General features: G+C 39.8%; 1 protein-coding gene across 11 annotated transcripts in view; it reads left to right on the forward strand.

Moving 5' to 3' along the window:
• The first annotated feature begins 8,670 nt into the window (after positions 1-8,670).
• The window catches only part of rbm47 (RNA binding motif protein 47), a 32,298-nt gene continuing 17,360 nt past the window's right edge, over positions 8,671-23,608 (forward strand). For 5 of the 11 annotated variants that reach the window (XM_067584656.1, XM_067584669.1, XM_067584667.1 and 2 more), the window contains exon 1: positions 9,818-10,566. The gene's annotated coding sequence lies outside the window, so the exon portion shown is untranslated. The other 6 variants (XM_067584660.1, XM_067584657.1, XM_067584661.1 and 3 more) reach the window with 6 other exon arrangements.

The raw sequence follows: 23,608 nt of genomic DNA on the forward strand, positions 1-23,608 counted from the left end.
CCACAAACTAAAGCCTCCAAAATGACCATAAATCATAAATCAACTGCTCTCTAAAACATTATAACCTTCATGACGGTTGGATTTATGGGCTGTTGTATAATACTGTATTAGTTTAATCTAGGTACCCAATAAACTGGCAAATGAGTGTATATTTCATAGTGAATTTGCACTTTCTTTTTCTTTATACTCCTAATCTACCTCACTGCATTTTTAAAATGTGTAAAACTTCAACAACTTTGCACACTTGTCTAATGTATATCTATCTATCTATCTATCTATCTATCTATCTATCTATCTATCTATCTATCTATCTATCTATCTATATCCTCACATATACTTCCACACATGCATACATCGTGTTCTTTTAGGTATTTTATTTAAGACTACAACAGAAGGACAAAACTCCTGCCAAAGTGCATCTTCCTAATGACAATGAAACCCGTGAGATACAAGCATGTGTGCATCAATTTGCAGGAAAAAAGTGTTACATTGGTTCCCATCATGTTGCCACATTCTTTCCCACACAGTATTTACTATGTATCAGTCAAGCACTGCATGAGCAAACATGCTCTAATTTAGTTAACCTTTTACTCCTGACAAATCAAATGAAGGAAATGTCATCTTGCATACCACAAAAATGTTGGGAGACAAAAAGATGATCATTTGTTATGTTCTGAGTTTAGTTATGTACAAAGCTCTGGTGGTGGAGACCTGTGATGACCCCTGCCTAACCTACCTGAAGTGTATTGATGTTGGTGTGGTAATGCGTTATTGTTTTATTCTTGTGTGTCCATAAAGGTATCTGGGAGAATGTGGGTGTGGCAGCTAAGCTAATGCTCTCATAGGGTAAAAGAACAACTCCCAGCGTTGGTCATGCTCTCGCTCTCACCTTGACTCATCCCAGCCAGCAGCTGCAGGCTTTTGCTTTTAGTTTGACTTTAGTTTTGTTTTTACTCCACAACACCTTACACTTCTTTGTTCATGGATTCACACCTACATTACTAATGTTACTGACTGACACACTCTATATTTGTAATTATTTCTTCAGTTGTTTACTTTATTATAATAAATATCCTTAATTTACTGCCATCAAAGAATTTGTTTTGCTGCCTGACCTTAATCCTAACCTCGAAAGCATTCCTCTGAAAGGTTTGTGTATGGAGTGTTACAGTAGACATTACATAATATAATAGTTGCCCACACAGGCTGCATTATCCACTCTTTACACATTTTATTTGCATATGGCAGCATGAGTCAGTACATCTATCAGCAGCTTATGTAGACTTGTGATTTACAAGTTTAGACTGGTCTGTTCAATGAAAACTAACTAAACAAGGAACACCACAGATTTGAATTTGAATTGCAATCCATTCAATTCAATTCAATTGTTGTTTTGTTGTTGTACATACTGTACCGGACTGAAATATTGTCCAATACAATCTCAATAAAAATAATTTAGTAAAAAGGGATTTTAATCATGTATTGGGTTTTGTTTTCCATTACATCTTATTTAACAGTTGAAGGCCAAAGTTTTATTTACATTTTACATTACATTTTGTCAATTGGCAGATGACTTTATCCAAAGTCACAATCAAACAATCAAGCATTAGAGGAAAGTGACTCTAAAAGAGCTGTGGTGCAAATTCTCAAGTAGCTGACCAGGTACAAATACAAAAAAATCAAAGTAATGTATGACTGGAAGTAGATAAGTGCATAAGAAATACCATAAACAACAAGAAAGTATTGCAACAATTACAGTACTAAAAAGTGTCTAGGTGTTCAGAGCTGAGTTTTCAGGTGTTTCTTGAACACACCAAGGTAGTGCTTCATCAATAAAAAAGATTTATTGTTATGACACCAAGCAAGTTGTTTAGCTTTGGAAAAGAGTTACTTATAGTACCAATAGTTAGATATTACCTTGCCCTTGCTGTAAAGACAGCACATCAGACTCCCTTTAATCTGATGCCCTAAATGAAAGTGTTTCTATCAGACCAACAGGGGGAGACATTTTCCTGGGTGCTGTTTTATTCTTGCAGTGAATGACCGATTTCAAAGCAACTTTCTGGCCTCTGTTTGATCGGAGTACTTGACCATTAAGAATGTATGAACCTGACTCTTCACATCAATCTTTGTGCTGCAGTTTTGAAAAATAGCAAGGTGCAGGCTGAGCTCAGCACCCACACTAGCATAGATGAATCCAGTGTCTTATTTTAATTGTGATAAACCCTGAAGGCTCAAAGAAAGTTGGTGTTTGTAGTTTACTAAAGCTTTGTAAGTTAGAGTACTTGTCTGAAGAAGGCAGGAGGGGGGTTTATCAGTGTGTGGAAAAACCACAGTGAGCTTTTTGGGGCCAAATGAGCCTCACTTCTCTGCGGGTGAGAGTACAGCTGGAGAGATTATCCCATCCAACACGCGTCATCAATGTCGCCTCACAACAGGGCTCCAGTTGCTCTGTATGTGTTGTGTGTGTGTTTGTGTGTGTAACAGCGTATTCAATAATCGGCCCGGTTGGAGACGGCGGGTCGTGCGGCTGTAAGCCGACCTGGAATTTTCTCAATAAAGGTCTAATCTTTACGGGAAGCTGTACAATGCTGGAAAGGAGTTTCTCTCTTTTTGTCCCCCCCCCCCCCCCCCCCCCCCCCCCCACTCTCTTTAATCAATTCACCTACACACTCACACCATCCAACCTCTCAATCACACTGATCATACACTCACTATTTTACTCCTTTCTTTTATGTGTGTGTGTGTTGTCTATCTGAGTGACCTTGAGTTGATCTACTAGGGGTCACGTATGCTACACTCAATCATCAAAACTATGTGGACATTGGGGCATTACACTCATACGAGCTTTACGAACATCTCGCCCCAAAACCTGCTATTACAGCCTTCAGTCTTCTGGGGAGGTTTTCGACAAGATTTTGGAACATGGCTGCAGGTATTTGCTCCCATTCGGCCACAAGCGTATTAGTGAGGTTGACCGCTAATAAGGCCTGGCTCACAGTCGGCGTTTCAGTTCATCCCAAAGGTGACGGATGGGGTTGAGGTCAGGAATCAGTGCAGGCCAGTCAAGTTCTTCCACACTAAACTGAGGAAAATCATTTATTTTCGGGCCTCGCTGTGGGCACAGAGGCATGCTGAAAAAGAAAACTGTTGCCACAAAGTTGGAAACAGACTAATGTATAATAATTGTGTGCTGTAGCACCAACATTTCCCCTAAAGCAAGAGTTTTATGTTTTCCTTGTTATTGCCGAAAGTTGGACGAGAAGATTAATACTACTCTATGAAGCTACAGCCAGGAGATGATTAGCTTACTTTAGCTTAGCTTAGCATAAAGATTGGAAACAGGGGGGAACAGCTAGCCTAGCTCTATACAAAAATCTAAAATCTGCCTATCAGTAACACATTATAGCTTGTGTGTTTATCTTTGGCCCCTTGGGAGCAGCGGAAGTTGTGAAAATCTATCATATCACCTTTTAAGTTGTTGAACTTGTTAGCAACAATTGCTTATTTACACATCCAGCAGTCACAGAGCAACGTCATTATTCATTTGGAGTCTTGTTTCTGTCCACCTAATGAATGTAAGTCCAATATTCACTCTCTTATAGCTGTTTTTGGGACAAACTCCTGAAAGAAATATGTGTCTTTAGCATGCTCCACTATGTTCACCAGCTAGTCGCTAACTGTGTCTAACGGTGTCAGTTTGGTGATAAGCAGGTGGTGTACAGTTGGTTTTTAGAGCTTTTTCTCAAAAACAGTTGTCTGCTGTGGCTGAAAGCGACACTACGAGAGCAGTGAGTGTGAACAATAGTAAAATTGCAGCCGGACAGCTAAACAATGAGCTGAAACGCGCTGTAAAACTCCATAAAGCTGAGCGGAGTTGCTCAGTCAAGTGATAATTTTCTGGAGGTTAATCACTATGAGTGACGCCTCTCACATTACACACTGTCATTTCATACATTGTTATGAAGAATATATGTTATAGTAGCTTTATATATATAAATGACCAGTTATGGTCAGCTGTGTTTGGAGTTTTGTGTGTGACTATTTATTGGTTGGGTGTAATGAAGTATTGCTGTCACCACGAGGTTGCTAAGCAAGCGACTCCAGTTAATCACTGCATCCAGCCAAGAAATAGTCCCACAGATAAACACCCATAGAATCATAAATTGTTCTTTTAAAGTTTGTTTTTGTATTGATTAAAGAAGATATAAGGTATTGATTAATGAATATTTTGTTTCCATTAGACAATGCCAGGCTAGCTGTTCTAGTCTTTATGCTAAGCTAAGCTAATTAGCTACTTTACAAGTGGATCCACATTCTTTTGGCCATATAGTGCATTTAATGTGGTTGTCTGTGAGGGAGAGGGTTAGTGGTGCTCATCAGGTTGGGTTTGATCTCACTCACTCATCAAGACCCAATTAGAATCTATTAGACCCACACACACACATATGCACACAGTCCTCCAGATAAGGCTTGTCTGTAACTATTGTTGCAAAGTGGAGAATGCATTTGTTGTGCAAAGTACAAGATCAGAACGTGACACAAAATGCTACATCACAGCCAATTTCTGTAAGCAATCTTATTTGTGTCACATGAGAGAGAAAGAGAAAGAGGAGGAAAGCAAGAGAGAGAAACTGAGAGTTTGGGAAATGTTACACTGTGTTACAGATTGACATTACGCACACATCATACAATCTGACATCATAAATCCAGTTCAGCAGCAGATATAATAGTAACATGATCTACATTTTCCTCCTTTCTCAGTTTTCCTTGTGGTTTATTATGGTTTGATTGGACCCACTTGTTGCAGGTGAATGGATACACGGCCCTGACTCTTTGTGTGTCATTGTCAGGCATTTGGAGTATCAGCGGAGTGTTTTCCTGGGAATCTCCGCTCTCTGTGTCTCAGGTCTCTCTTTCTATTGTGTTGCAACCAGGGCAGGGTCTGAGCTGCTTATTGTGGGAAGAGTTTGCTTTTGTTTACACCCTGTGAAAAGGCTGCATGTGCACGTCTGCAAGTGTGTGTGTGTAAACTAAAAGTTCATGAAGCCATCATTACAGGATAATTCCTGTTTATTACAATTTGGCTCATAGTTTCATAGTTTTGTTAGTTTTCACATGCCACAGTAGGAAAAGCACAGGTGTAAATAATAAAAATTCCATTTAACTGCTTCAGTTTCCTGATACTAAACATAAAAATCACAGTTTTACTACCTGATAAACTTTGTACCTTTATCAGTGATCGCATACTGCGACAATAGGTGGAAATAGAAACTCAAACTAATAAAACCATCATAATTTTTTTTAACAATCCTGCACCTCCCATCAAATAAAAACTACCTTTATCTCTTTCACTGATATCCCACTGGTTAGTTGATGATTCCTCCATTACAGGAAACCAACAGGAAATATACACTCCAAACTCCTCCTATGTCATGTTGCTGTGACTTTAACACTGATAGGAAACCAGTGATATCTTCATGAAATGCAGTCTTGCTGCAATATAGATTTTTTTTTTATCTTATCAGAGAAAATTTCCTAAGCTTTCTTTGGACCAGAAGAGTTTGGTGATGTGACTATATTCAAACAGTGTTACAGTTGGCCTACAACATTATACTGCACCAATATAACAGACTAAACACAACCATAGACTGTAAAAAAAATAATGGCCACAGCCACCATGACGTCACTCATTAGTTTGTGGACTCCTGTTTTGAAGCCTTGAATTTGTATTTTGACCGTCGCCATCTTGGATTTTTGGAGCCAGAAGTGACCATATTTGGATGACAGGGTGGAACTGACCCTAACGCTAGTTGCTTGGTTAGCGTGGTGCATTTACCGTCTATGGTGAACTGTTATAATGCTAAAGCAAAAAACAGGCTTAAAACCATTAAATTAAAATGTACTTACTGGAAAAACTGAACATCTGACTCCTTAGAGGGTCTTTTAATACAACCAAACACTTTTTTGTAAAAAAACAAAATGTTTTACAGTTAACTTTCATGAACTGAAAACACACTGAAATAGCGACAGCTACAACTATGCCTATACTCTGTGAATCTGGAGTTACGCAATGGTTATGTTACCTAACCAAGGTTGTTGTCGTGGCAGCGACTTGCTTGTGACAGCACCCATCTGTCACTCAAAGCGGCCACGCCCTTAATTATGCATAACTTTAAGCCTTAATAAAATGTAATCAGGTGAGTTATATAAAAATTCACCATCCATACAGTTGTCATGAAAGGGGAAATTAGCTATAGAGACCAAAACCGTTTTTTGTACCAGACTTTAAACATGTTTATTTCTGCTGTAAATTTGGGCATTTTAACATGGGGATCTATGGGAATTGACTTGCTTTTGGAGCCAGCCTCAGGTGGACATTTGAGGAAGTGCAGTGTTTGGCACTTACACGTTGGCCTCATTTTTCAGACCCAGAGGTTGCTGCTGAAACACAACACGTACACTGTAAAAAGTGTTACTTTGGTAAAACTCAAAGAAATGAGGCAACATTTTCCAAGCATTTTTTGTTAGTTTAGTGAACTTCTTGGTATTTTGAGTATGACAAACTCAATAATATACAGTAACTGTAAGACTGAAAACTGGGTAGAACCTAAAAGAAAAAGCAAAGAAAAAGTCAGACTTGATTAAATTGATTACAATTTTAATAGAATTTCAATAAAAATTGAGTTGTATCAACTGTAATAGTCACTGTTAAACATTTTTACCAGCTTTTTTGGGCATGATCTCAAATCTACTTTGAGTAATTAGTTAGGATAAACACAATTCATATTTTAACAACAAACATCTCACATTACTGTTAAATGTTTTTATTCAACATCATAAACATCACTTCCACCTTCTCAGACTATTGTTAAAGGACAAGAAGTAGAAATTGTAGAGCGCTACAGGTACCTGATAAGAACCGTGAACACTGAGGCGAAGGAACAACAAAGGCTGTATTTTCTGCAGAGGTTAAATGTTTTTAATGTATTTTACAGATCCATCATAGAATCAATCCTTACCTTCTCTCTGATCTGTTGGTATGGGAATGTAAATGTGCGAAACAGGAATCAATCAGGAAACACTGTTCAGTCAGCAAGTAAACTCAATGCTGAAAAGCAGACTTCATCTGTCAGACATCTATAACAGACAAATCACACAGGAAGCTAAATCCATCCTATCAAATCCAGACCATCCTCTGTTTAAGAATTTGACATCCTGCCCTCTATAGGTTTCCAAAAACTGTGCAACAGGTTCAAGTTTACATTTATCCCAATAAGCAATGAGTGTTTTTATCTCTAACACATTATGAACTGCCTCTTAATTTCTCACACAGCTGATCACTTTATCTTTTTCTTGTCCTTATTCTTCTGGTTACTGTTTGCCTTGCTTTTAACCTAAATCCTTACTGTCTGAATTGTGTGTATGGCACTGGCACTTTTAATGTCTTTTATTGTCTTGTGTTTATGTTTTCATAGTTTTGTGTTTTTATGTTGCCTTGACGCTAAAAGAATTTCCTCTTGTGGGACAATAAAGATCTGATCTGAACTGAACTGAGCAATGATTGCGCCAGATGTTAAAGGACAACACCAGATTTTTTTGTTGTTGTTGTTGCATCATATTTTAGTCCTTTTAGTGTAAACCCATTCATATATACAGTATTCTACACTACTGATAATTGTTCTGCAGTGTCTTTTGGACATTTGAAAGGTCTTTCAGGAAGTTCCTGGTTTCCCTTTGTGTCACATCAAAGTTAGGCTATCATCAGTGGCAAGGCAGTTTTCAGTGCAGATCATGTTAAACTGTTTGCACCATATCAACATGCAACAACAACGGACATAACTTTGACATATATAAAAGTGGGCGTGATCTTCTCTGTGATGGATCACAAAACTAAAGCAAGTCTCTGCAAGTGGATTTTCATACTGTTAGGAAATGATTTAAAACCAGTGTTAATACATGTGTGAAATTCTGTGTTACTGTGGTAACATAAGATAAAGAAATATATCAAAAAAAAATAGTCAGCAGTAATAATGAAATGAGCTAAAATAAACAGAAAATACTTGCATGTTCCTTTAAGGTAGAGGGATGATTCTGTACATATAAATATATGCTGTATCTGCCTTCATCTGCCTTCTGTTACTATATCATCAAATGATGATGATTAAACACCAATAAACAACTTTACTACATCCACCTGTGATGATAATAAAGCATTTGGATTGTTTTAAGCCATGAACTATACAGTGTACTTGTAGCAGTACATACTGTATATAGTAACTTTATTCAGTATTGTATATGCTTCTGTATTTGTGCACTTTATGCGAGGCTTATGAGATCTGTTAAGTAAGCATTAAAGTAAAACATATTGAGCAACACGTCCAACGGCCTGGGCCTCCTCCCAGCCAGAGTTCAGCTGTTGTGTTGAAACGTTATTTCTCTGTGTGAGCACGTCTGACTCAATCTCAGTTTCCTATACACACAAGTTCCCTACTGTGTGTGCAGGAGTGTGTGAAAGTGCACAACGACTTTATCTGTATGTATGCATTTGTGTGTGATTGTGTGTGTGATTGTGTGTGTGTGCGTGTGTGTTGTTACTCTAAACAGAAATCCAGCTTCCTCACTTCTCCCTCATGTCAGTTGACTGAACACGGTTGTTAGTGTTCACTACAGCTCTCTCTCTCTCTTTCTCTTTCTGTCTCCATGACGACAGGCTGTCACGAAGACGTCGCACCTGAGAGCAGGAAGAAGGAAGTGTCTGGGCCAGCCCACGCCACTTTCTGAAAGGAGTTCAGGTAGGCAAACACACACACACACACGCACACACACACACACACACACACACACACACATACACAAACACAACCAGTGTTTAATGAGAAGTGAAATAGTTGAAACTGCTCTACAAGATCAAACAAGTAACATATTGTCAAAAAAGAAAGGGAATAAAGAATGGGTGGGGATGGAGAAGAAGGAAAGAAATATGAAGGAAGAGAATAAGAAACACTAGTTTAGCCGGTATTTGAGATAAACTTCACTGTTTTACTTTCAGTTCAGGTTCAGAGCAGGAACTTCTTCAAACAAACCATTTATATCAGACATTTAAAGTTTCAGATCTGCCCTTCAGGAGTCAGCGGTGTCTTCTGTCATCTTCACGCTGACAGTTCAGCAGCAGAAATCTGAGAGAGCTGTGAGTTGTTATTACTGAGAGCTGTCATTACAGAGGGATCTACGTCAAGGGAATGAACGCTCTTAACGTAAAGACAGCGTGTCATCATGATCTCAGAGGTGCATACATTTGTGAATGAGCAAAGGTGTGCTGATCATCAGTAATAAGCATGCGGTGGATGTGATCATGTGTGGGGTTTTTTTTTTTTTTTTGAACTAGGCGTGCAGGAAACTCCTTTAGAGGAATGCTGCTCTGGCTGCTATGATTCAGGTCTGGCTGTTTGGACACACACACACACACACACAAAGATTGGCCAGGGCCACAGGAGGATAGCATTTCCCATCCGGAATGATAGCAGGGAGGGAGGGAGGTAGGTGTGTTGGGGGTTTGGGCAGTCAGATTCTGGTTTGGTGAGTTTTGGAAGGAGGCAGTGTGTACACCATACACAGATCCAGAGAGAGAAAGAGAGAGAGAGAGAGAGATTCTCTCAAATGAAAAGACACGGAAGAGAAGACTGAACACTTGCGAGATAGTGTTTGGAGAGTTTAGATGACGGACAGCGAAGCTCCAGCTACTGCACCTTCATCATCTAACATCATGCAGCCTTGACGTGAGCGACGTGTTAGCTATGGTGTGCTCTAAGGAAGATAGTTGTTTTTATCTTCTTCTTCTTTTTGGGTGGCGAGGGTATTCTCTGATGTGTTTGCTGGGATCATTAGTGTGTTGGTGTGTGTGTGTGTGTGTGTTAAGAACTTTTTTCCTTTCTTTTCTTCTCCCTCCCTCCTTCGCCTCTCCCCCTCCTCGGCACTGAGGAATGTGGGGCTTATGTCAGTGAGAGTCAGGTACAGACTCACTAATTACCACTGCCCTTCCTCCCTCCATCTCTCCCTCCCTCCCTCCTTCTCTCTCTCCTTCCCTCCCTCTCTCTCTCTAGGTTTTTCCTTCAACTCCGGCACCTTGTGCGCTCCCTCTCTCCTCTCTCCTCCACTTGGAGACCTTGTGCGCTCCCCCTCCTCTTGTCTCCCGCTGTTGCGTCTAGAAGCGCTGTCGTGACTGGAGGAGAGGAGAGGACAAACAGAGAGGATCTGAGTCAGAATCCAAAAAAACACCAAAAGGAGAACAGAAACTCTGACTTGTCTTCTCTCAGTGTGTGTGTGTGTGTGTGTGTTTGTTAGATGTGTCTGAGCTCTCTTCTGATTGTGCTCTGGGGGACCTGTCATTGAAGACAGGAGGCGCCTTGACAGCGAACGCGAGGCCGGAGAGAACCTGACAGACAGCGCAAAGGAGGAGAGGAAGAGGAGGGGAAGATGAGAAAGTGACAAGCTGGATTGTTGGTTTGAACGGTGGCAGACGAACCTTACAGCGACTACGTGACTACACGTTCCATCATCCTACAGGTTGGCTGGGAACTTGTCATGTATCTCTTTTTCTTTCCCTGTCTGCTTTTCATTTTAATATCAACATTTTAATGTTCTGCTGTAAGGCTCATTATGGGGACTTGGTGTGTTTTCTCACCTGGAAGATTAAGAACACACACACACACATGCACACATGCACATGCAAACACTCATAGACACACAGACACACGCAGTGGGTATCTGGAAGGACATTTCTTCAGCTGGTCCAGTGTTCACACTGACCCAGCTGACTGCTGTAACCTTCACTACAAGGTTATGGGACAGGGACTTGATGTTTATTTGTGTGGGGATGTGTGTGTGATCAGTTGCTGTCTTGTCTAGTCGTGTGTGCGTGTGTGTGTGTGTGTGTGTGTGTGTGTGTGTGTGTGTGTGTGTGTGTGTGTGTGTGTGTGTGTCAGAAACTGGTTGAGCCGGGCGCCAGTTAGCCTTGGGTGTCCTGTTGTTGTACAAACGAGATTTGGTTGGGTGAGGATATATGTGTATTGCGTGTGTAGATGCACGTGTCTGAACGTATGTTGTACATTTGTTAGCATGTGTTTTTGGTATAAAGGAGCATGTTCAGCTGATTCCCCCACACTTTTTACAAAACAAACAAGACAAATTCTAGTTTAGAAGATTAGAATATTAAATTTATAGAATCTAATTTCTTTAACTATAAATTAGACACTTATCATGTTTTGGAAAAGTTCATGTATGAAATACAGAAGCATTGTATCGTAATGAGTTTGTTCCTTCCTGGGCCTAATTTTAGCAGACATAAAAGGATGCCAAGAATTGGAAAGCGTTCTAGCGTGAAAGAAAAGTTAACATGACTATCTTGACAGACGACCGGCTTCCTTGTGAGTACTGTAAATATTTCCACAAGTTTAAAGTGTGTGTGAGAGGTGTGTGCCTGTTGAAGTGCTTGTCAGACCTGATGAAGCGATGACACACGGATTCTTCAAAATGCAAAACCAAAACCAAAAATAGATACCAGTTGAATGCTATTACATGATAGTTATTATTCAAATGGGCCTGCTTGTCTGTCTGTCCGTCCGTCTCTGAGACAGTGGCTGTGGCTTCATGACTGATTGTGCAAGGAGGTTCAAGAGGTGAACCATTTTTCAGAAGGATACTTATCTCTCAACTCACTGTATCACATTCCACGATTGCAAAAGGGACAGACAGTCGTCCAAGACAGGAATTTATATCTAGGCCTTTTTTTTCTTTTTCTATCTTGACTTCAGTGGTATCAGCGCTGGTGTTTGGGCCTGCTCTAGTTTCAGGAAGGCAACAGGAAGTAAAATAAAAGGGGAGGACATGAGTTTTGTTTTTTAACCAAACAAACTGATTTTTAAAAGCAGGAGGCTTAAGTAAAAGGAACAGAAGCAGTGTAAATCACACAAACACACACACACATAGTATATGGTCTTGTCACATGACTGTCACATGATCATCTCATGCTCATGATGGGGAAGCACAGCACTGAGTCTAGTGTGTGTGTGCGTGTGTGTGTGTGTGTGTGTGTGTGTGTGTGTGTGTGTGTGTGTGTGTGTGACAAAGCCATAAGCCTAATCCAGCAGCAGAAATGTGAAGCTGTAGAGTAAAGAGACTAATGCAGCTGAGAGAGAGAAAGAGTGAGTGGAGGGAACCTGTTAGCACTATTGTGTTGTTTATGAAACACCTGTAACAAGATCTGATCACCCTCACTCTCCTCTCTCTCTCTCCCTCTCTCCCTCACTCTCTTTCTATTTGTCACAAACACACACATACCTGGAAAGCACAATGGCTGCATTCTTCCCCTTCGATCGCCTCCCCATCCACCTCCCTCTGTAGCTCCCCCCTGATCAGACCAAACACTGAACAGCAGCAGGACAAGGGGGAGTTCAGACAGGTAAAAATAAGGCAAAGAAATTTACAGTAAGATGTAAGGAAACTGTGACAGAGTTCTGTGGAAAAAAACTAAGAGTTTGTACATTTAATCGGTCCAGGACTGTAGTTGCATTTAAGTATCGTAGCATTATTTTTCTCCTTGTGTTAAAGGGTCAGTTCACCCTAATTATAAAAAACATACATATATTTTTTTGATTCTGGTGGTATTAAGTCATGCAATTTTGGTTTAATTAGTAAAGTCCTCAAAATTAAACAGTAAAATAAGCCGTTTTGCTATTACTTGTCATTAAATATGACCCACATTAACCATCTTTAACCATTTAAAGGACCAGTGTTTAAGATTTAGGGGGATCTATTGGTAGAAATATTGGCAGAAATGGAATATAGTATCCACAAGTATGTTTTAATTAGTGTATAATCATCTGAAAATAAGAACTGTTGTGTTTTTGTTACCTTAGAATGAGCCCTGTATATCTACATAGGGAGTGGGTCCTCTTCTACGCAGCCCGCCATGTTGCACCACCATGTTTCTATAGTAGCCCAGAATGGACAAACCAAACACTGGCTCTAGAGAGGGCCTTTCACGTTTTTCAATAGTTTTGGGTCCACCATAGGTTCTCCAAAACTATGCTTTGAAGGGAAAGGTGAAGGGTATTCAATTGGTTGCAACCTCACTGCTAGCTAAGGAAAGGCAAAGATCGTGGTCAAAAGGATACAACTCTTTGTGTCAAAATCACATACTTTGTTGACTCAACCATCATCTTTGACCTCCTCCTTGAGAGGTTTTGTGGTGGTGTAACAACGTCATGCTACTTCTGCCTTTGCTTGTGACTGACAACAGTCATTATTACCTCATTTGGTAAATGCAAGCATTCGTCATTTTAGGTATATGAAGAAATGACAAATACTGTCAGTCATACTGTCTAAATTGTCCAGGTTTTGAGATCTCTTATATTTATACCTTCACCCAAATACAATGGGGTTGGAGGGAATTTTGTGGCGCATACAGCAAAATTCAAAAAGAAATTAAGTTGGTACGCTACTAATTTGCAGCAGCAAATATGTTTTGAAAGAATAATAAACCCTCCTGGATTATATTTGTAACATCACTAGTGTGTCTGCCAAGCTGCAAAGTGTTGACACTGAATGTATCCACAAAATGTTTACTGATAACATATTTCATTTGTTTCCCTACAATATTCATTGGTACCAACTTAAAGCATTATTAAAAGTTATTAAACTTTTTATGGTTATGTTCAGGCTCTCAGAACACTTGGTTGAAGTTTAGGGGCAAAGACTCTGGTCTTAGTTTATGACTGAAAAAGTTTGCAGTCACTTGAAGCATGAGACACAACGTGTTTACTGTAATAACATGTAATCAAAACAACAATCTTTCCATAACCCTATAACCAAAGTGCAAAGGACTCAGGATGCCACAATCGCAACGATGTCACAATCCTGTGCTTTCTCATCAATTGGGACAACAAATTAGTACTATATTAACATAATCTCTACGGAGCTGAACAGACTTCACTGTAAACTGTTCTCATAGGGAGTATTTCTTAGTATTTACAGCAATTACCCAGAGTAACAGGGAGACGAGTGTAAATGTCAGTCTTTAATGCTGTTAGCACCTCAAGCAGAATTTCATTCACCTCCATTGTTTTGGGGAAATCTCAGAAACAGATCCTGCAAAACCTGAATAAATTAAACCAAAACTATCTGCATGGCATGATACAACTAAGAGAGAAAATGTGCTTTTCTTTATAATCAGTCTGAGCCGATCAGATGAGACATTGTGCAACCGTCTCTGTTCTGAGAACGTGGCAGGAAAGACGCGCACTGTTGATTGTGTAAACAGGTGACATCCACTCACTGGGAAGGCTGGATCAACACTCCTCCTCCCCCTCTCCCTCTCCCTCCGCCCTCCATCATCCAACCTTTGACCCCTGCGTAACCTCTCCAACCCCCCCTGTGTGGTGACACTGCTGAACCCTCCATCCTCTTCTCCTTTCCTGCTCCGTCTTCCAAGCTGCTCATACGCTTAATGCTGTTATTATGCTTCATTTCACTGCTAGTTTCTTCCTCCTCCTGCCTCCTTTTGCCTCCTTTTGCTGGGTGGTGCTTTTTTTAAAAAGATTTTTGTGTCCAGCGAGGACATATAAACTTGCTGACACACACACACACACACACACACACACACACACACACACACACACACACATGTACAAAGCATCCAATTGCCTGATCTCAAACAGGCTCTTCTCTGCATACCTGTTGCTACACACAATGGGGTGGTTGTCTGGACAGCAGGCCAAGAGGCAAGGTGTGTGTGTGTGTGTGTGTGTGTGTGTGTGTGTGTGTGTGTGTGTGTGTGTGCAGTGGGTGATTTGATTCTGGCAGAGAAGGCAACCAAAGTTGGACGGTGTTGAGGACTGTGTGTTTGGATGTGAGTAGGTTTCAGGAAAGAAACAATTGGAATTACACTGCATGTCATGATAAAATCCAACCCCAAAGGCACACACACGCTCACACACACACACACACACACACACACACACACACACACACACAAACTTGTACTTTGCCCCCCGCCCTAGCAGAATGGAATGTTCCATGGGCCGAGACTGACTCTGTGCATCCATTCACAAAACTGACACAAAGTAGCCACACTCAAGCCACACACATACACACACGCACACACACACATAATCTCGCATGTGCAGACAATCAGGCTCATCCCTCTCTCATCTGTCCTTCACGCATCTTACGTTCTCATACACTCCCTGTTTTCCTCCCTCTTTGTTTCCTGAACAGTTTCATGCCGTCATTCAGTGCGAGAGCAGGTTGATCACGTTGAGTTTCTCAGGACGATTTCTTTTCGCGTCATAAAACCCCTGTTGCATGACACTGTTTAGCAGCTTAGCTATTGTGTGTTTAGGGATCTTTATTTAGGGGGGGCGTTAGCTGGAGTTGGCCGACGCTGAATTCCACCAGCTTTTCATTCAGCTCTTATCTGCCTGTTTTACTTTCCCTTCTCACTTTTCCTGTGTGTGTGTGTGTGTGTGTGTGTGTGTGTGTGTGTGTGCGCGTGTGTGCGTGTGTGCGTGCGCTTGTTTAGGTGTGTAGTTAGGTGTGTGTGTGTGCTGGAAGAACAATTAGTCTTTCCAGGAAATGAGGGATGGTGAAAATTGCAGGATTAAGATTGCAAAAGATAAAGCGTCAGTACATCAAGAACACATTCTAATTACACAAACTAGTCGATACTTTATGATGTACTTTTTTTGTCATATAAACACTTACAGTAAGTTGGGTTATCAGCTGCTATTTAATAAATGAAATGCAAAGGAAAAAGCTTTAGTTGATCTACTTTCACTCATGTGTTTACAGTAGTTATTATATGACAAGCTGTGATAGTGTCATCTGATCACAGCTAAAGGCAAAATAGTTTATAGCTTTTCCGAATGGCCACACTTAAAGGCGGAGTGTAAAGCCTGCTGTCATAGAGAGGAAGGAGACGCCAAGAATTTTTCAAATGGGGACAATGGCGCAACAATTTTGGACATTCTCTCCTTGGAGGCTTTTATGATGTTACAGTTGGTTGTACAACCAAGGGTTAGAAATAGAACTGTAAACGATGAAAAAGAGAGCTTGAGAAAGCAGATCAGATTTTGCTGACTCTCTCACCTTGAGGTTTGGGTGGAGGGAGTTTCAGAAGTTGACGCCTTTAGACTAGTGAAAGTCAGAAATTTTGTTTTTAACATATTGAGGAAGGCTCAGGATTAGTTTGATGACAAAACAAGTGTAAATGTGTCCATTGAAATTGTTCAGAATACCCCAAAGAACAGGGAAAATATACCTTTGATACTAGGAACTTATTTATGTAGCTGTGGACATCATTCATCTATGATCTATCTTGTTAGTATAACATTTCACTCAGCAGTGATGAAATATGATGTAGGAGCGGTCAGATGATCAGAAAGGTTAACGAATCCAAAGTTCAGCCATATTATTTAAACCAAATCCTTTAGAAGCAAAAGAAACACACCTGAAATTACTGTGAAATTACAACCGTCCACTGCTTGGTGTCTTTATTAAGTGCAGTCAGTGGATGAAATCTACTGTAGTTGCAGTTGAATTTGAATGGACACTTAAAATGGATAGGCTGGCTTCACAACGTCAATACAATGGTCACCTTTGTATTCATTTGCAAATAAATGATTTCCATATTGTGGCTGAATTGTGGGTTAAGCGGTGGTTTTCTTTACAAGCTGTCAGACTGTCCGGACTAGTGAGGCTGTTTATTTTCTATCCGTGTGGCAACAAATGGCACCAAAACTACAAAAACAAGACCAAATATGTAAAAATCTGGCATTTTCCTGCGCAGATGTCATCTCACATCTGCTTACATTTTACTTTGTTTTTTCATCTGCATGCTGCTTATGCTTTATCACATGATAGTTAGTGTTTTTCCACAGTCATCAGTCATTGACGTTACAGTGGTTACTGGTCACTGGTCAGATAATGAGTGGCTTTAGTGTGGTTAGAAGTCATAAGGATGACTACTTTTCTGCTGTGCCTCTAGTTTTCTAACTCCTTCAAATCTTTTCCTCATATCTCTCTAACATTGTCTCTCTCCTTTCCCCCCCGTCTCCTTGACCTTGGCAGTGATTGTAGCACCTAAACACACGCTGCACCCTGCTCTGCTATAGGTTAGTGACAAGCCACATGACTGCAGTGTCAGCTGACCAAATTCTAGGCAAAAGGGGAAACGTCTTTCATCAGGGTGGAAGAAAAAAAAAAAGTAGAACTTTAATGTCAGATCCTGTGTATGTGTGTGTGTGTGTGTGCGCGGTTAGAGGGCAGAAAGGTTCTCTTATTGTGCTGAGTCATTTTTGTTAATCATAAGTGGGACAGTAGGATTGGTTGACGGTTGTTACAGGATGTGAGGTGACCCTTTGAATGAGGAAGTGTTACGACTGAACAGACAGTTTCCCTGTTGACAGAGATGTTGTCTTGTGGTTTGAGGATTGTTTGGCAGAGCAGCCTTTTAACACTTTAGATACTTTAGATCTTTCTGTACTTTAACACACACTCAAGAAACACACCCTTACCTCCAAGTTGTGTGTGTTAATGTGTATGCGAGTGTGTTGTCTGGAGGGTCGGCTGAGGTTGAGGACCCAGAGGAAACTATGAGGAGGATCAGATAGTTTTGCAGTCTTTACATTTCAATGCATGTGCTCAGTGAATGACATTAATCATTAAATATTTATTCTAGTTCACTGGTGACACTGGAATAATTAAAATATTTTGATCATGTGGAGCAGCGCATTGACAGTTTTATTATTTTAATTGTGTGTGTTCTCACTTAGATTTAAATTTCATTTCTTTTATGGTGACAAGTTTCAGTTAACTTTCAATTTACAGGAAATTAACAGTTTTAGTTTCATTTTTTATTTTCGGGAAATAAAAGTGCTCCTCCCTCATTTTGTTTCAGTATTCTTTATAGTTTTATTGGCATTGTTAAAAGGTTTCTGAGGCCTCCGTCTAAATTCATTTAAACATCTGGGCAAAAATCTTGCATTAAAAGACACTTTTTTGTATTAAATGTGATATTATTTCTGTAATTTCATGTTGTGTGAGTCTTGAATTCTCTCTATCTCTCTAACAAAAAGGTCTTTTTTACCATTATAATTACATTATCATAATAAGAGTACAGTGGAAGGAGAAAAAGTAAAGTAAGTAAATGGGACAATAACAGGCTAGTAGAGACAGACAGCTCATTGTCAAAATCATCAAGACTTCTTGAGACACTTTTAGGCAGCCAGTCACACACAGATGCTTGTATTAGAGGTGTTGCAGACTGTTGTGAAGGTGTAATCTGCTCCCTGTTGGAAGTATTATCTTGACAAACAAGCACTTTGTTCTGCTGAGACACTTCAGCTGTCTCACATGGCCCCGAGGGGTTGACACACAACTCAGGACGTTTATGTTCATGTTCAGGTTCAGTTAAGACTGTGAATATTATATACAATGGAGTTTTATTCAGGATGTCTGCCAACACCTATGTTGACATTTGCTTGCATGTTCTGAAAATGTGTGCCTTCATGTTTTCCGGTTCTGTCAGGAACAGCCTTGTGGAATATAATTAAATGTTTTGGTAACACGGAGCACATTTCATCAACCTTGTGTATTGAAGTTAAAGTCTGCTCAGTCAAGGTATCTGTGATCCAAATCTTAATCATTTTCTAAACAGAATTATCAGGTTGAAAGGTTACTGATACCAAATGGAAACTGACACACAATATAGTGTGTGAATGTGTGTGTGTGTGCTTGAGTGTGTGGGCATGCATGTGTATCTAAGAACAAATCAGTCAAAAATATATTGGACAATATGAATTATATATATATATAAACATCATACATCATGATAAACATATTATATATATCATAAACAGATATTGTGTGATAAAGATCTCTGTTAATACATTCAATTTACTTATAGCTTTAAAGGTTTTAGTGACAGTAAACATAAGATAAGAGAACATTTTCAACAGTCAACATCTTTAAGATTTAAGATATCTAAACAAATAATATTCACATTATCCTATTATATTCAACGATAGACTATAACAAGACTAGCTATATTAAGCTCGAACTGAGAAATATACATAAAACACTGCCATTAAAACATATGTTGCTGTAATGAGCTGCTCCATAATCTTTTTTTATGACTGTGCCAATACACACAGCGATATGATATATGTGTAATAACCCATATCAGCTGAAAATACTGGTCTTGGTTGCGCTTTAATGTATATGTGAGTGTGTATTTGTGTTGTCTTTGAGGCACCAGTGTCTCCGTTATTGTCAGTTTGGTTGGCAACAAACATACACACACACACACACGCACATACTAAAGATGCTTTAAACCACCTTCCCCGCCCCCACTCATTTGTCTCAGTGACCGTTGTAAAGCTGTTTGTGTAGGTCTTCTTGAAGTCGTGTACGGGTTCATATCAGACCAGTAGGGCCAGTTCCCTCATGTCTCCCTCTGTCTCTATTAGCACTGACGATAGCTGACGGCTGATGGCTATCACCTCTGCACCCCAGGCACACGTCTGTCTGTCTTTTGATTTGCTAGGTACAGACATGCAGGTGTGTATCATGGACATGTATATTGTAGTATTGGTTATTACAATTATTATAATTATAATCCTTCTGTTGGATTTTTTGTTGAACTGTTATAAGTTATTCTATTTTTAATGATTGTCATGTTCTCACATTTTTCTCTGTTGCAAAATCAGTCATCCAAGGAGCAGAATCTCTCTTTGAGTTTGAGCTTTTCCTTGTCTTAAACCAGGTTGAGAATTGGGTTATGAACCGTTGATGTGAGCTTGTGAACGCTATTGAGAGACATTGCATGTGATATTAGTCTATACAAATAAAACTGTCTTGACTTGACTCAATGTGTGTGTGAGAGAGTGTGTGTCTGTGCGATACGGTGTGCTGGTAATAAAGTCATCCTGGCGTTTGAATCACGCTCTCCTCCACCTTTAAAATGGCTTTATGGCTCTGTATGGCCTTCACTTCAACCTTATTACACCCTGTTGGGGAGAGAATAGATTTCTACACCTGTAAACTTTGTACTGGCTATCTACATACACCGTGAGCCAAAAAGGCGAGAATCAGTGATTACATGTCCTTCATTAACAGAGTCATTGGTTAATGTGTCACTTGTACAATGGCAATTGCACACAAATACACACATACGGTACACACAGTTGCTTTGAAATAGAACAGCACCCCATCTGATAAGAGCAGCTATAGGCCCCGTTCTCTTTCAGGGTTGTTTAAGGTTATGTACACTTCCACACATTGTCACCGTGGTCTCCTTCCTATTACCTCTGACCCTCTCTGTGTTTCTGACAAATATGACTGGAATGTGATGGCTTTAGTCTGGTTTTGTAGTCTCTTTAACTCTGTTGTGTTTCTAAGTGTGACCAGTCACCAGTAAAGTGACTGTCATTTCAGACTTAATGCAACCCGCAAAAGTGTATTAGCACTGACCACTGAAACTTCTACTCTTAAATACTGTGATTACCATGCAAAACCAGCATAGCTGAAAAATCTGATGTGATCATGGTTAAACTTGCCAAATTCAGCCCTCAACAGGTTTATCCTAACATGCCCCAGGCCTTTACTAAAAGGTGAAAGGTGATCTCTCTTGATCTACAGTACTGTTTGAATTTTTTGAATCTCTATCGACCTACAAATTATTTTCTAACGTGCCTCAACTACACGTAAATATTTGGTTTGATGAAAAAAAGTGGTTCTTTCTCTAAAAGTGTTCTCCAGTAGACATTTTCAGTGACTTCTGATCCTGTAAATTTGATTAACTCCAGCCATTTTTAAAACTTTTTTTTATGTTTATCTGTAATTTAATTTGATGCAGGATGAAGTGGTGCCACTTGTTAATGTGCAAACGAATATGTTTAGCTGTGCTAGCTTCATGGTTTTGGGGATGGCAATGTCAGACGGTCTGTTGGTCGATTCGTTGGTCCACCACTTTGGTCCAGACTGAAATATCTCATCAGTTTAAAGGATTTCAATGAAATTTTGTACAGAAATTCATGGTCCACAGACGATGAATCCTAATGACTTGGGTGATCCCCTGACATTTTTCCTCTAGCGCCACCATAAAGTTGACATGTGAGTGATATGTCTTGACATCAACTGAATGGACAGCCATGAAAGTTGGTACACACATTCGTATCTCCCTTAGGATGAATTATAATAACTTTGGTAGATTTTAATCTAGCGCCATCATCATGTTAAAATTTGAAATTGTCCAGTATACTTAGGTTTGTGAAATACCTACAAAACTATTGACATGTCTAACAATCTCAGTCATAACTTGTGTTTAGTGCTAATTAGCAAATGTTAACACGCTAACACACTAAACTAAAATGGTAAACATGGTAAACATTACCTGCTAAATATCAGCATGTTAGCATTTTCATTGTGAGCATGGCAGCAGGCTGATGTCAGCATTTAACTCAAAGCACGACTATGCTTGAGTGCAATCTCACAGAACTGCTAACATGACTGTGAACCTGCAATTGTTGCTTTGATTAACGAACATGTGGTCACCAGCTTCTGTTTTCATTTTGAACAAGAAAGCTGGAACTTGTAAAATGTCTTGTGGGTGTCATTGAGAAGAAACAATGGTAAATTCCAACGACTTTCTGCAGAATTCTTCTGTGTTTGGATTCTGACTAATTTATCAACAAGACTTTTTTTTTTTTTAAATGGATGGTCCCTTTTATCCAATAATGAGAGACAAATGCACAAAATACTACTGTGAATCCATCAGCACACTCACACACAAACTCATGACTTTTCCCTAATTATTGTCAATCATCACCTTTCGTCACACCCTCTGCCCTTTTATCCCTTGCCTTCCCTTTTGTCTCATTCCTTATCAGCTGAGAGAGAGAGAGCAAGCGAGAGAGAGACTGAGGGAGGAAGAAAAAAAGGTGGGGGGTTACCTGTACTGAGTGGCCCCACCTCTCTCTTCTGGTCTTTGAGAATGAGTAAACACTAAATCACCTTTACTTACCTCTTACTGCTGGAGACTCTCTTACTGCCACGGCCTGTCAACACCAAAGGAGAGTGAATGGACAGAGAGAGAGAGTTTTAGACAAGTGTGAAGGTGCAAAGTGACTCCTAATAGCAAAACAGCTGTATCTTCTTGTCCTGCTCGTCGATATATCTGCGCTTCTCAGTTTGGGACACAGGTACAGTGTTTGACATTCACCCTAAAGTGTGTTGTCTTGTTTTTTTTTTTTCAGAGTCTAGCATCTCTTGTTGTTGTGTCTCTCTGTGAAAAGGCTTAATTTCAATTTTAAATAATCACTTGAACAAAAAACATCTTAATCAGGTAGCCTTGAAAAATGAGTTTCGAGACTGTCTGCTCCTGTATGATAGATGACCTCAACACCTGGTAGTAATTTGGGACTTCCATGAGTAAAGGTTTGACTGGTTGAGGCTCTCCATGACTAAACCTTACAGTCTTCTAATGGAAACAGCTTGGCATTTTTTTTTTCTCTCATCTCATGTAGGTACGGTATTCTGCTTTGTGCGGATAGATTTACAGTTTACCAGAATTCCCTGTTTCACCACTTTGTCAGAGCCAAAATGATTGGAAAAAGCCAACAAAGGCTTTTAAACCAATCAGTGATTGGAATGAAGATCGTGATGTCTTTACAATGAAACCAGTGGAACCAGTGGAGTGGCATGACAGTGTATGTGTATATGTGTGTGTGTGTGTGTGTGTGTGTGTGTGTGTGTGTGTGTATTTAAGGTGGGGGATAAAAAAAATGCTTCAGTGACTACATGGAGAGGCTGGTATTATTACTTATAGACTTCCTGGTTCTTCGTCATATAATATGTGGACTTTTACCCTGGCAAGGTGAGCTGTTTGTTGTGTGCATGTGTGCGTGCATGTGTGTGTGTGTGTGTGTGTGTGTGTGAAAGAGACAGAGAGAGAGAGAGAGACTGGGATAGAAAATCCGGTGATCAAGTGTCAACATCAACAAATGTTCTTGAAACAAAAGGATTGTATTGACAGAAATATTATTTCAGGTTGCACGTTTCTGTAATTGTGAGTCTGACACACGCTCTTTTAACTGTGTTTGTCGACAGGGTGGGCCCTTGTTTGAGTATAAAAGTATGTGTGAAGGTTACCTCTTTTGTAAGTCTTTGTAGTAATTGTGAGTGTGAAGGACGTTGACAAAACAAAAATGATGTTATACGCAAATATTTGGGTGTTTTAGTGTCAAATATCACCAACTCTCCAGCTTTAAATCTTGATGATTTCCTCCCTCATACACACACACACTCACTCACCGAGTGCCACTAAAGCCTTTATCACGAGTGTGTGATATTGTCAACGTCAGTAGTAATTGTCTGAAACAATGTCTGCTATGGCCTTGAACAGGCTAGCTGATTAGCCTGAGGAATGTGTTTGCCTAAGGAAGCAAAGCCCCTTTCAGCTATTGCTAAAGCTAAAGCAGCTCTTATGATTAGTAATGACTATGTAGCCGTATGAGGGGACATGTGTGTCAATTTTGGTTGTAGCTGACCT

Source organism: Thunnus thynnus, chromosome 3 (genome assembly GCF_963924715.1).
Source record: "Thunnus thynnus chromosome 3, fThuThy2.1, whole genome shotgun sequence".
Lineage (NCBI taxonomy): Eukaryota > Metazoa > Chordata > Actinopteri > Scombriformes > Scombridae > Thunnus > Thunnus thynnus.